This window comes from Pelophylax lessonae (assembly GCF_965119305.1).
Source record: "Pelophylax lessonae genome assembly, chromosome: 9".
In the NCBI taxonomy this organism is placed as follows: domain Eukaryota; kingdom Metazoa; phylum Chordata; class Amphibia; order Anura; family Ranidae; genus Pelophylax; species Pelophylax lessonae.
In genome coordinates this window covers 5,379,971-5,392,837 of record NC_138776.1, presented here as the reverse complement: position 1 = coordinate 5,392,837, position 12,867 = coordinate 5,379,971, and the positions used below count along the sequence as shown (strand labels likewise).

The window sequence follows — 12,867 nt, the reverse complement described above, 5'->3', positions numbered from 1 at the left end:
AAAGTGCCAAAAAATAAAAACTACTGACACCAGTGGGTGAACTTCCAGGGACGCAAAGGTCACACTTGCGACCGGGCCCTGGCATTCCACCACCGTGGGGAGGCTCCAAGATGGCAGGGAGGGGGCCCACTGCAGAACTTGTGAAAGGGCCCCGCAAGGAGAGTAAAGGGCCCCAGGATCAGTGGGAAGAGCCCCATGCTTGAAGGGAAGGGTCCGGGGGGGCCCTTCGTGGTTTCTTTCACCGAGGCCCTGAAGTTTCTAGTTACGCCTCTGCACTGAGGGTAGCTTCAATAGGAAAAACCCCTTCCACAATAGGTGCAGGGTAACTGCTTCTCAACTACAACTCCCAGCATGCTGAGAAGCAGTTACCCTGCACCTATTGGTGGAAGGGGGATTTTTCCACGTGCATCCTTTAGGAGCTACTTGTGAAAGGACCCCTCAACGAGAGTAAAGGGCCCAAGGATCAGTGGGAAGAGCCCCAGGATTGAAGAGAAGGGCCCCGGCCAGAGGACTGGGGGGCCCTTCATGGTTTCTTGCACCGGGGCCCTGAAGGTTCTAGTTACGCCTCTGGAAGAGGACATTGGGATTGTCACTGTGGTGTTCCCATTTTGCACTCTATTTATCATTATATTTTTTATTTTATTTTTGTATTCTTTTAAATATTCAAGTGTTCACATCTTTTAGCCCCCATTCACACTAGGGCGACTCACGAGGCGACTTGTGTCGCCCCAGGTCGCCCCAGGTCGCTTGACATGACCAAACCAATGTAAATGAATCAGTGCCGTCTTAATTGCCGCTATTAAGGTCGCTCCGACTTCAGAAAAGGGTCCTGTACTACTTTCAGGCGACCAGTGATCCGACCTGTCCCATATACTTCAATGGGAGTCGCCTCCTTATCTTAATTGAAGCGACCTGTAATCCGACTTGTCATCCGACTTTGCTAAAAAATGGTAGTGAACAAGAAAAGAGCATAATTTTCTTGCAGGCATTAGCGGTCATTTTTTTAGGCAGGCATGTCATTTTTTTGGATTTCGTTTCTGGGGGGTCTAAAAAGTGTCCCTGTCAAGTTTCAGCTCTGTAGCATGTCCAGAACCCCTAAAAAAAAATCATTTTTCTTTTAATTTTTTGTAGTGTCTTTACCAGCTGTCTTTTATTCTTGCTGGCATTCATCAGCGGTCATTTTTTTAGGCAGGCATGTCATTTTTTGGATTTCGTTTCTGGGGGGTCTAAAAAGTATCCCTGTCAAGTTTCAGCTCTGTAGCATGTCCAGAACCCCTAAAAAAAATCATTTTTCTTTTAATTTTTTGTAGTGTTTTACCAGCTGTCTTTTATTCTTGCAGGCATTTAGCGGGCATTTTTTTAGGCAGGCATGTCATTTTTTTGTATTTAGTGTCTGGGGGGTCTAAAAAGTGTACCTGTCAATTTTCAGCTCTGTAGCATGTCCAGAACCCCTAAAAAACAGCATTTTTACTATATTTTCAGGGATACGGCTTCTCTGCGGCTGGCTTTTTTTCTTGCAGGCATTTAGCGGGCATTTTTTTAGGCAGGCATGTCATTTTTTGGATTTCGTTTCTGGGGGGTCTAAAAAGTGTCCCTGTCAAGTTTCAGCTCTGTAGCATGTCCAGAACCCCTAAAAAAAATCATTTTTCTTTTAATTTTTTGTAGTGTTTTACCAGCTGTCTTTTATTCTTGCAGGCATTTAGCGGGCATTTTTTTAGGCAGGCATGTCATTTTTTTGTATTTAGTGTCTGGGGGATCTAAAAAGTGTACCTGTCAAGTTTCAGCTCTGTAGCATGTCCAGAACCCCTAAAAAACAGCATTTTTACTATATTTTCAGGGATACGGCTTCTCTGCGGCTGGCTTTTTTTCTTGCAGGCATTTAGCGGGCATTTTTTTAGGCAGGCATGTCATTTTTTGGATTTCGTTTCTGGGGGGTCTAAAAAGTGTCCCTGTCAAGTTTCAGCTCTGTAGCATGTCCAGAACCCCTAAAAAAATCATTTTTCTTTTAATTTTTTGTAGTGTTTTACCAGCTGTCTTTTATTCTTGCAGGCATTTAGCGGGCATTTTTTTAGGCAGGCATGTCATTTTTTTGTATTTAGTGTCTGGGGGGTCTAAAAAGTGTACCTGTCAATTTTCAGCTCTGTAGCATGTCCTGAACCCCTAAAAAACAGCATTTTTACTATATTTTCAGGGATACGGCTTCTCTGCGGCTGGCTTTTTTTCTTGCAGGCATTTAGCGGGCATTTTTTTAGGCAGGCATGTCATTTTTTGGATTTCGTTTCTGGGGGGTCTAAAAAGTGTCCCTGTCAAGTTTCAGCTCTGTAGCATGTCCAGAACCCCTAAAAAAAATCATTTTTCTTTTAATTTTTTGTAGTGTTTTACCAGCTGTCTTTTATTCTTGCAGGCATTTAGCGGGCATTTTTTTAGGCAGGCATGTCATTTTTTTTGTATTTAGTGTCTGGGGGGTCTAAAAAGTGTACCTGTCAATTTTCAGCTCTGTAGCATGTCCTGAACCCCTAAAAAACAGCATTTTTACTATATTTTCAGGGATACGGCTTCTCTGCGGCTGGCTTTTTTTCTTGCAGGCATTTAGCGGGCATTTTTTTAGGCAGGCATGTCATTTTTTGGATTTCGTTTCTGGGGGGTCTAAAAAGTGTCCCTGTCAAGTTTCAGCTCTGTAGCATGTCCAGAACCCCTAAAAAAAATCATTTTTCTTTTAATTTTTTGTAGTGTTTTACCAGCTGTCTTTTATTTTTGCAGGCATTTAGCGGGCATTTTTTTAGGCAGGCATGTCATTTTTTTGTATTTAGTGTCTGGGGGGTCTAAGTGTACCTGTCAATTTTCAGCTCTGTGATTGGCCAAATAAAAAGTTGCCTCGCGATTAGGTCGCGTCAAAGTCGCGCTAAGTCGCGCCAAAGTCGCGCCAAAGTCGCGTCAAAATCGCGTCAAAGTCGCGCTGGAAGCGACGCTACTTTAGTGGTAGCGGCAGTGTGAACCAGCACTTATTATTTGATTAAAGTGCTACACTATTACTACTAAGAGCTGAAGACTAATATTGATTTGGCTGGTGTAATGTCAATGAACACATACATTGCACGCGTTCATTGGATTGTAAAATAAATAACGATCTTTGGGAAAACGCAAATTTAATGCAAAAAAAAAACCCACACCAAAATGAAATGTATGTTTATGGATTGATTTTGGAGAAAGTGATCATGTGCTAAAGTAACATATAAAGTTCAAATAAATCTACTGTATTCATTTAATTCAGGTATTTATATGGTGCCAACAGTGTATGCATCACTTTATATACTGAGAATTCACATCAGTCCCTGCCCTCAAGAAGCTTTCAATCTGAGGTCCCGATCTCACATGTATACAATATATTACCAAAAGTATCGGGACACCTGCCTTTACACACACATGAACTTTACTGACATACCTGTTAGGGGCGACCCGTCCATTGCCCCCCCCCCCCCCCCCCAATCCCTGCATCCAGCCTCCTAATCTTCATGCAGGGCGCCAGACGCATGTAGTTCAATGGGTTTTTTTTTTAAGCACGGGATTAGAGCCAGAGGCTCTAATAGGCTTAAAAAAAGGGCAGGCTCGGGGGCGCAGAGCCTGGGCCGTCTTTAACACAGGGCAAAAGGGGCAGCTACCCCGGGCCAAGCCATTGTTGTGGGGCCCAAAGCAGCATCCCCTTGTGCCCCGCACTGCCCACAAATAGTTGATAAGTGCATATGGTAGGGCCCAAGAAAATATTTGCCCAGGGTCCAATCAATACTAAAGTCGCCCGTGCCCTGAGCCCAACCAGTTGTGTGACAATCGCGAATGAAAATTCGCTATTATCACACTGATTCTCCTCCTGGCCAATTAGGAAGCCAGTTTCCAGACTGGCTGAAAGGAGAGGCCATGCTATTGGCCGAGGAGGAGGAGATGTAGAAGAAGCCGCCGCTGCTGCTCCTATCCCCGCTCCACTTAGAGCGCTCTGTCCTGCCCTTGCTCGCAGGCAGCCATCCTGCAATGCTGCCATTTGTCTGGGGAGTATGCTTGCCGATTTACAGTAAGTGAGAATTTTTTTACTGTAAATTTGCATGTGGTGTGGTCTGTCTGACCCCCCCCCCCCCCCCCCCGGGGCCCATGGAGCACCAGCCGCCACTGATACCTGTCCTTAGTCCGTAGGGTTCAATATTGTGTTGGCTCCATCCTTTGCAGCTATAACAGCTTCAACTCTTCTGGGAAGGCCGTCCACAAGGTTTAGGAGTGTCTATGGGAATGTTTCACCATTCTCCCAGAAGCGCATTTGTGAGGTCAGGCACTGATGTGGACAAGAAGGCCTGGCTCACAGTCTCCGCTCTAGTCCATCCCATAGGTGTTCTATCGGGTGAAGGTCAGGCCAATCAAGTTCCTCCACCCCAAACTCGCTCCTCCATGTCTTTATGGATCTTGCTTTGTGCACTGATGTGCAGTCATGTTGGAACAGGAAGGGGCCATCCCCAAACTCATCCCACAAAGTTAAAAGCATGAAATTGTCCGAAATGTCTTGGTATGCTGAGGCCTTAAGAGTTCCCTTCACTGGAACTAAGGGGCCAAGCCCAACCCCTGAAAAAAACCCACCATAACCCCCCCCCCCCTCCACCAAATGATTTGGACCAGTGCACAAAGCAAGGTCCATAAAGACATGGATAAGTGAGTTTAAGGTGGAGGAACTTGACTGGCCTGCACAGAGTCCTGACCTCAACCTAACAGAAGTTTTCTATGGCCCTTTGAACCAGAACTAGGAGGGTACTGTTTGGTGCCACTCAAAGACTTGAAATCTATTCAGTGCACTCTCATTTTCTTTACAGTGTACCCTAGTTTAGGGTGACCAGATGTCCCCGATTTCCGGGGAACTGTCCCCGGATTGAGGACACTGTCCCCGGACCAAGTCTGTCCCCCGTTTTGTCCCCGGATTCAGGGCTACATTAATGTAGACAGGGCATCCCATGCTGGCGAAGAAACAGCCTGGTGGCTCAGATGCTGACGCTCCTGCTGCTGTTCAGTGGAGGAGAGGCAGAGCCACAAATTTACTGTGTGGAGGGCTGAGACCGGGAGGTGAGCAGATGGGGGGGGTCTGTTTGTACACAGGTGAGGGCGGTGAGGGGGGAGGGGTCAGAGCTGATGCAGCTGCATGGAGAGATGGAGAGTTCAGCTGTTGTGGGAGAAGGGCTAAGATGTGGCTGCAGAGATAATCTGGAGAGAAGGGTGCAGAGGTGAGCTATGGATGTGGGGGCAGAAGTGTCCTCTGTGTATAGCAAACCTCTGAACCCTGCACTCTATATCTAACACCATCCTGTATATTATGTAGTCCTGTGCCCAGCACTCTGTGTATTATGCAGTCCTGTGCCCAGCGCTTTGTGTATTATGTAGTCCTGTGCCCAGCGCTCTGTGTATTATTCAGTCCTGTGCCCAGCGCTTTGTGTATTATGCAGTCCTGTGCCCAGTACTCTGTGTATTATGTAGTCCTGTGCCCATTGCTCTGTGTATTATGCAGTCCTGTGCCCATTGCTCTGTGTATTATGTAGTCCTGTGCCCAGCGCTCTGTGTATTATGCAGTCCTGTGCCCAGCGCTCTGTGTATTATGTAGTCCTGTGCCCAGCGCTCTGTGTATTATGTAGTCCTGTGCCCAGCGCTCTGTGTATTATGCAGTCCTGTGCCCAGCGCTCTGTGTATTATGCAGTCCTCTGCCCAGCGCTCTGTGTATTATGTAGTCCTGTGTCCAGCGCTCTGTGTATTATGCAGTCCTGTGCCCAGCGCTCTGTGTATTATGCAGTCCTGTGCCCAGAGCTCTGTGTATTATGCAGTCCTGTGCCCAGCGCTCTGTGTATTATGCAGTCCTGTGCCCAGCGCTCTGTATATTATGCAGTCCTGTGCCCAGCGCTCTGTGTATTATGCAGTCCTGTGCCCAGGGCTCTGTGTATTATGTAGTCCTGTGCCCAGGGCTCTGTGTATTATGCAGTCCTTTGACCAGCGCTCTGTGTATTATGTAGTCCTGTGCCCAGCGCTCTGTGTATTATGTAGTCCTGTGCCCAGCGCTCTGTGTATTACGTTGTCCTGTGCCCAGCGCTCTGTGTATTATGTAGTCCTGTGCCCAGCGTATATGTATAAAAAAATATGTCCCTGGATTTAATTTTAAAAATCTTGTCACCTTACCTTAGTTGCCATCCTGGCCGTGATTGGCTGTCAGGGTGGCCACATGGTCGGAAAGCAGCGTTTAGGAGCCTTCCATTAGCCACCGGTAACTGTGTCGGGAGCGCGCTCTCAGCACAGCTGTTTTTGCAGTATTGCATCTAAATATGCGGCCGCTCTGGGCCAAGGCCAAGAGGTCACTTATTTGCATGCAGCCAGCACCAAGAGGTTAACCAACTTGCTAGCCTATTGAAGCCTGCTAGCAGCTTGATCAATGGCACAGTCAGCCAAAGGATCTTAATGGCAGTGCCAACTGTTCTTCTAACCAAGCTGCTAGTAGACTTCAGCACTTCACTCTTGTTAAAAAGCCTGGTGATGCCTGCTGGCAGCTTGGGTAAAGGGACAGTTGGCACTCCCGTTAAGATATGTGTTTAACATCCCTATACTGGAACTGATGTTTTCTTTAAAGGCTTCAACAAAGCTGCTCAAAGCTTGCTAAAAGTGTTGCAAAAGCTGCATGCCCTGCTCTTACACCAGCTGAAGACCACAAGGCCTTAGTGTGGAAGTCCTGACCACACTTTGCAGAAGTGCCCCACTGACATCCTTATAGAATGTTCTCCAAGGTGGAAACTGCCATAGAAGTCTCATATACACAATAACATATATTGGGGTAGATTTACTAAAGGTGGAGCACTAAGAATCCGGTGCAGCCGTGTATGGTGGCCAATCGGCTTCTAACTTCAGCTCATTTAATTAAACGTAACATTAAAACCTGGAAGCTGATTGGTTACTATGCAGAGCTGCACCAGGTTTTTAGGAAGTCCCCTCATTGTGTGTACGGGGTGCTGAAGGGTTACCAGCTTTGCCACGGTTTTCCTGCTGTTGGTGTCCCTGTTGTGGACATCCACTTCTTCTATGGTCACAGGACAATGTTTTATTGGCTGAACTCAATGGACTTGTGTATTTTTTCAACCAAACCAACTACAGTGGTGATCGAAAGTTTGGGCACCCCAGGTAAAAAATTTTATTAATGTGCATAAAGAAGCCAAGGAAAAATGGAAAAGTCTCCAAAAGGCATCAAATTACAGATTAGACATTCTTATAATATGTCAACAAAAGTTAGATTTTATTTCCATCATTGACACTTTCAAAATTACAGAAAACAAAAAAATTGTGTCTGCAAAAGTTTGGGCACCCTGCAGAATTTATAACATGCACTGCCCCCTTTGCAAGGCTGAGACCTGCCAGTGTCATGGATTGTTGTCAATCATCGTCTGGGAAGACCAGGTGATGTCAATCTCAAAGGTTTTAAATGCCCAGACTCATCTGACTTTGCCCCAACAATCAGCCCCATGGGGTCTTCTAAGCAGTTGTCTAGAAAACTGAAACTGAAAATAGTTGACGCTCACAAAGCTGGAAAAGGCTATAAGAAGATAGCAAAGCGTTTTCCGATTACAATATCCTCGGTTCGGAATGTAATTAAGAAATGGCAGTCATCAGGAACAGTGGAAGTTAAAGCAAGATCTGGAAGACCAAGAAATATATCAGACAGAACAGCTCGCAGGATTGTGAGAAAAACAATTCAAAACCCACGTTTGACTGCAGGATCCCTCCAGAAAGATCTGCCAGACACTGGAGTTGTGGTACACTATTCCACTATAAAGAGATACTTGTACAAATATGGTCTTCATGGAAGAGTCATCAGAAGAAAACCTTTTCTACGTCCTCACCACAAAAATCAGCATTTGAACTTTGCAATTGAACATATAGACAAGCCTGATGCATTTTGGAAACAAGTTCTGTGGACCGATGAGGTTAAAAATTTAACTTTCTGGCCGGAATGAGCAAAGGTACGTTTGGAGAAGAAGGGGCACAGAATTTCATGAAAAGAACCTCTGTCTAACTGTTAAGCATGGGGGTGGATCAATCATGCTTTGGGGTTGTATTGCAGCCAGTGGCACAGGGAACATCTCACGAATAGAAGGAAAAATGGATTCAATAAAATTTCAGCAAATTTTGGATGGTAACTTGATGCCATCTGTCAAAAAGCTGAAGTTAAAGAGAGGATGGCTTCTACATATGGATAATGATCCTAAACACACCTCAAAATCCACAAGGGATTACATCAAGAGGCGTAAACTGAAGGTTTTGCCATGGCCTTCACAATCTCCTGACCTAAACATGATTGAAAATCTATGGATAAACCTTAAAAGAGCAGTGAGTGACAGACAGCCCAGAAATCTCAAATAACTGGAAGACTTTTGTAAGGAAGAATGGGCAAAGATACCTCAAACAAGAATTGAAAGACTATTGGCTGGCTACAAAAAGAGTTTACAAGCTGTGATACTTGCCAAAGGGGGCAGTGCAAGATATTAACCCTGCAGGGTGCCCAAACTTTTGCAGATGTCATTTTTTTGTTTTCTGTTAATTTGAAAGCGTAAATGATGGAAATAAAATCGAACTTTTGTTGACATATTATACAAATGTCTAATCTGTAATTTGATGCCTTTTGGAGATTTTTCCATCTTTCCTTGGCTTCTTTATGCACATTAATATAAATTTTTACCTGGGGTGCCCAAACTTTCGATCACCACTATATGCAACTATTTAACCATGTATGTAATGTGGACACACACTGTCCTCTGACCATTTAGACCAGGGGTGTCAAACTCGATTTCATCGCGGGCCACATCAGCATTATGGTTGCCCTGAGAGTGCCGGTTGCATCTGTAACACTTAGATATCCAGAGCACCCCAATTCCTCACTAAAATCAGATGTCAATAGCTCCCCCCAACATCAGAAATCATGGGTCACCCAGAAAACTTACTTCCATCACAGTGCACCCCCTTACCATGTGCAGCAGTGAAGCAGAGAATGCAGGGTCTGGAGGAGGACCAGAGGAAGGCTGGAGTCAGCTGCCAGAGTATGCTGAATGCTGAGACCAGTGGAGGCGGAGATTAGAGCATGCCACAGAGAGGCTCAGGATCTCTAGGAGCAGTTCTGTCCTCCTCTCTGCTACTGACTGCTGAGACAGTGTGGGGGATTGGATATGAGAAGCGCAAGACCTGGCGGAGGAGTTCTGTCCTCCTCTCTGCTGCCAACTGCTAAAACATGGTGGGGACAAAAATGAGGGGGAAGGGAGGGGGCTGTAGCTGCAGGATAGGTGTAAAGGCCACATGAAATGGCCTGGTGGGCCGGATTCGTCCCCCGGGCCTTTTGTTTGACACACGTGATTTAGACCTTTGGTTACCTTGTGGTCTCCTTTAGGGATCATGTAGACCAGGGGTCTTCAAACTATGGCCCTCAAGTTGTTCAAGAACTACAATTCCCATCATGCCTAGTCAAGTCTGTGAATGTCCGAGTTTTACAAAGCCTCATGGGATCTGTAGTTCCACAGGGGGAGGGCCGTAGTTTGAGGATCCCTGATGTAGATCTTTAGATGCTTGGACAAGTGTGCATGCTGCTTATCACGTACCTGGTGGAGACCAAGCTGTAGAGGGGGCTTCTCTTGCACCTCCTGTCCAACACCTCTGGTAGAGATGACAGGCGGTGTAGGACACAGAGTGGCACGAGGGCCGGTATAGCAGGTGGTGCCTTAACAGGAGACTGATGGCTGTGGATCACCGGACGAGCACCTGGAACTGGAACTTGGTGATGCTGGATGAGAAGGCAGGAGCGAAGCCGGAACACAAGCCAAGGAGTCATCAACAGCCGGGCAGCGCGGGTACAGGAACGTGACACGGAAGAGGAGTCAGGATACAAGCCGAAGTCGGTACACAGTCTGGCAGCAAGGTACAAAGGCATAAAGACAGGAGCAGGGTCAAACACAGGCCGGGGTCACAGGTAGGCAGGCAGGAATCCAGAGGAGAGTCAGAGGCAAGCCGGGTCGGTATGAGTAACCCAGAAGCAGGTCAGGGCACAGGTAAACAGGAACAAGCTGTTCCACTCAGCAATATGCTCCTGTCACTGCTCAGTTTAAATAGGCCGTTTGGCGCCAAATACGTGCGCGCGTTCGCGCATGCGCATATGCACATTTCTTCCTAAGTGCCTGGGCATGCGCACAAATGCCTGTTTGGGTCCAGCTGAGCGTCTCTTACACTGCTCCTCCTCACGGCCACTTCAAACCTGGGTGTCAGGAGTTATATAAGCAATCTTCGCCCAAAGACCAAGCGCTAAGAAGAAGGCCACCACACACTGGAGGCATCACCGGTATCCACATTTATTAGAAGAGATATCCACAGACTCAACAGCATCTAGACGAGGTATGTCAATGTCAGGCTTGTAGATTTGCTTCCTGATAAATGTGGACACCGGTGATCCCTCTCGTGTTTGGTGCCTTTTTTGTTGACTTGTAGACCTTTAGTTTCTCATTGATTATGTAGTACTGTTCCCCTAGGGCTTGCAGTGTGTTGACTTCTTAGGTCTCCCTCTGATTACCTGCAGACAGTTGCTGGCGGGGTTTTCATATATCCATATCCAACAGTCCAGAGTAATTGGTTTGGTATTTATTGTGGAACTTGGATGGTAGAAGGGAATAGTGGGATACTCCAACTGAACTATTCACAGGAGATAAGGAGAACTCTCACTTGGCCTCACCAGGTTACTTGTGGAAGCAGACACACTGCTTTTACCATACTGCCACTTGTATGGAAGAATAATGTCTTCTTGCTCCCTTTAGCAGCAGATTTGATGCAACTACTTTATCTTCAAGACTCTCTCAAGCATCCCCTTGACTGACACCCGTTCACTGACTCTTCTAGTTGAAGCGATGGCCCCCACAGGACAGGACCCATGACACAGATCAGTACTCACTGTAGGCGAAGTCAGATCCTTCCCGATGTCAGGGGAGGACTGGGCCAGGGGGCAGGGGGGCAATTTCCCCTGGGCCGCTTTGATGCCCTGTAAAAAGACTTCACCGCTCCTGCTACAGACATGCCTAAAGGATTCCTGGAGAAGAAAAGTAAAAAGTCCCCACCGCTGACCTACTGTATGTGGGATGAAGACAAGGACAGAGTTCAGGCCTCCACCCCCAACATGGATGGTGTAAACTGTGTCTGAGCAGAGGCCGTTTCCATGCCATACTGGAGACTCTCCTCCCGTAGCCCCTAGCTAACTGTTACCGAGCTGTCCCAGCTCCCCCGAACCGCCCCCTGCTGGCCAGGTTGGGATTTGGCCGGTGAGTAGAGATTACCTGGAACCGAGCTTCAGCCTGGAATGGGGGTCAGGAGGAGACCGGAAAGAGGGTGTCAGGAAAGAGCTCACCTGCTGGTGGCACTGTAGCTCCCAGATCCATAAGCTGCAGTTCCAGTGTCCACCAGCGGGTGTCTCTCAGTAGTCAGAAGCGAACATCTTATGCAATCAGTCATCACCTGATGCTGGTTGCAGGAAGTATATTTAAACCCTGTGTATGCTTCTTCTCACTGCCTTGGTATTGTCTCCATGTGCGCCTGACCTGCATGCCTGTGTCCCTGTATCCTGATCCTGGACCCTGAGCCTGACCCTGACCCTGCAGCCTGATTCCTTCCTTCCTTCCTGTTTGCTTACTCCGTCTCCTGCAACCCTCTCTCTGTTCTGTCTTGCTCCCAGCTCCCTCTGCTTGATCTCCCGTGTATGACCCCGGCTCTGTTACTATTACTATTCATTTATCCTGTTTTGTATATATTTGGTTTGAGCAGTTGTTTGCTGTGTGTCACTATTGTTTGGGTATCTGATTGGATTTACACAGTTATAGTTTTCTGGAGGTGCGTTTACATTTGTGTTATTCACTTATTTTTAAATAAATTATATTCTTTACACCTTAATTATGTCTAATGTTCTCTGTGTCAGTCCACACATTTCTGGTCACACCTGTTGCTGACAGAATACCAAGGCCAGTCCTGACCAGAAGTGGCTGCACAGAGAAGCCATCTTAGCTCTGTTGTTTGTGGCAAGATGCATCTTGAGGAGGTAATTTACTTTTCTTTGCTGGTGACAGAGGAAAAGGAATACTGCTGCCAGATATTAAAGGAGTGGGCCAGGGACCAGCTGTTAGAATGCATTCGTCTTGCTCATTCCCTAGTTGATCAGGGCAGGATGCTGTTTGATGATGTTCAGCCATTGATTCAAGTTTGTGCAGAGTTGGCTTTGTCCAGTATTCCTAAAGAAAGTGATGACTTTTCTCCCCCCTTTAGTATGGCTCAGGTAGAATCACTGGTATGGTTATTGGAGGATGACTCCTCTTATTTCTTTGAGCACTATTCAGCATGTTCCCAACAGGTGCTAGTAGATTGTATTAATGCAGTGCAGTCTCTTGTCAGACAGGCAGAGTGTAAACTGAATCTTGTTCAACCGTTATTACAAGCATGGTCAGATATATTGCACTCAGCTTCAGTCAGTTTGCAACAACCCCTTCCTACTGCTAGACACCTGCCTGCTCAAACATCTCTCTCTCCATCACCCACAGCAACCACAGTTGCAGCCCAGTTTACCCTTCTACCAACCATATGTCAGTACCCTGTTCCCACTTGCTGCACCTACCCTGCCTTTAACTCCTTGAAGCTTACCTCTTCTCCACTGTCTGCACCAATCCTTCAGAAATCCTCCTTAGTTACTGCTCCCTCTTTTTCAAAACCCCCCAGCTTTTCTTTGCTACCAGCTGCTCCCCCTACTCACAGCCCTGTGTTCACATGCAGAACCTCAGTAGCAAAACCCAAAAAGAA

General features: G+C 46.7%; 1 protein-coding gene across 1 annotated transcript in view; it reads left to right on the top strand.

Moving 5' to 3' along the window:
* The window catches only part of LOC309563528 (C3a anaphylatoxin chemotactic receptor-like), a gene marked incomplete at its 5' end in the record, with an annotated part of 113,001 nt that extends 109,357 nt beyond the window's left edge, over window positions 1-3,644 (top strand). Inside the window, one exon of the mRNA XM_082267980.1 lies at window positions 3,619-3,644. The remainder of the gene's footprint in view (window positions 1-3,618) is intronic.
* Between the last annotated feature and the right edge of the window lie 9,223 nt (window positions 3,645-12,867).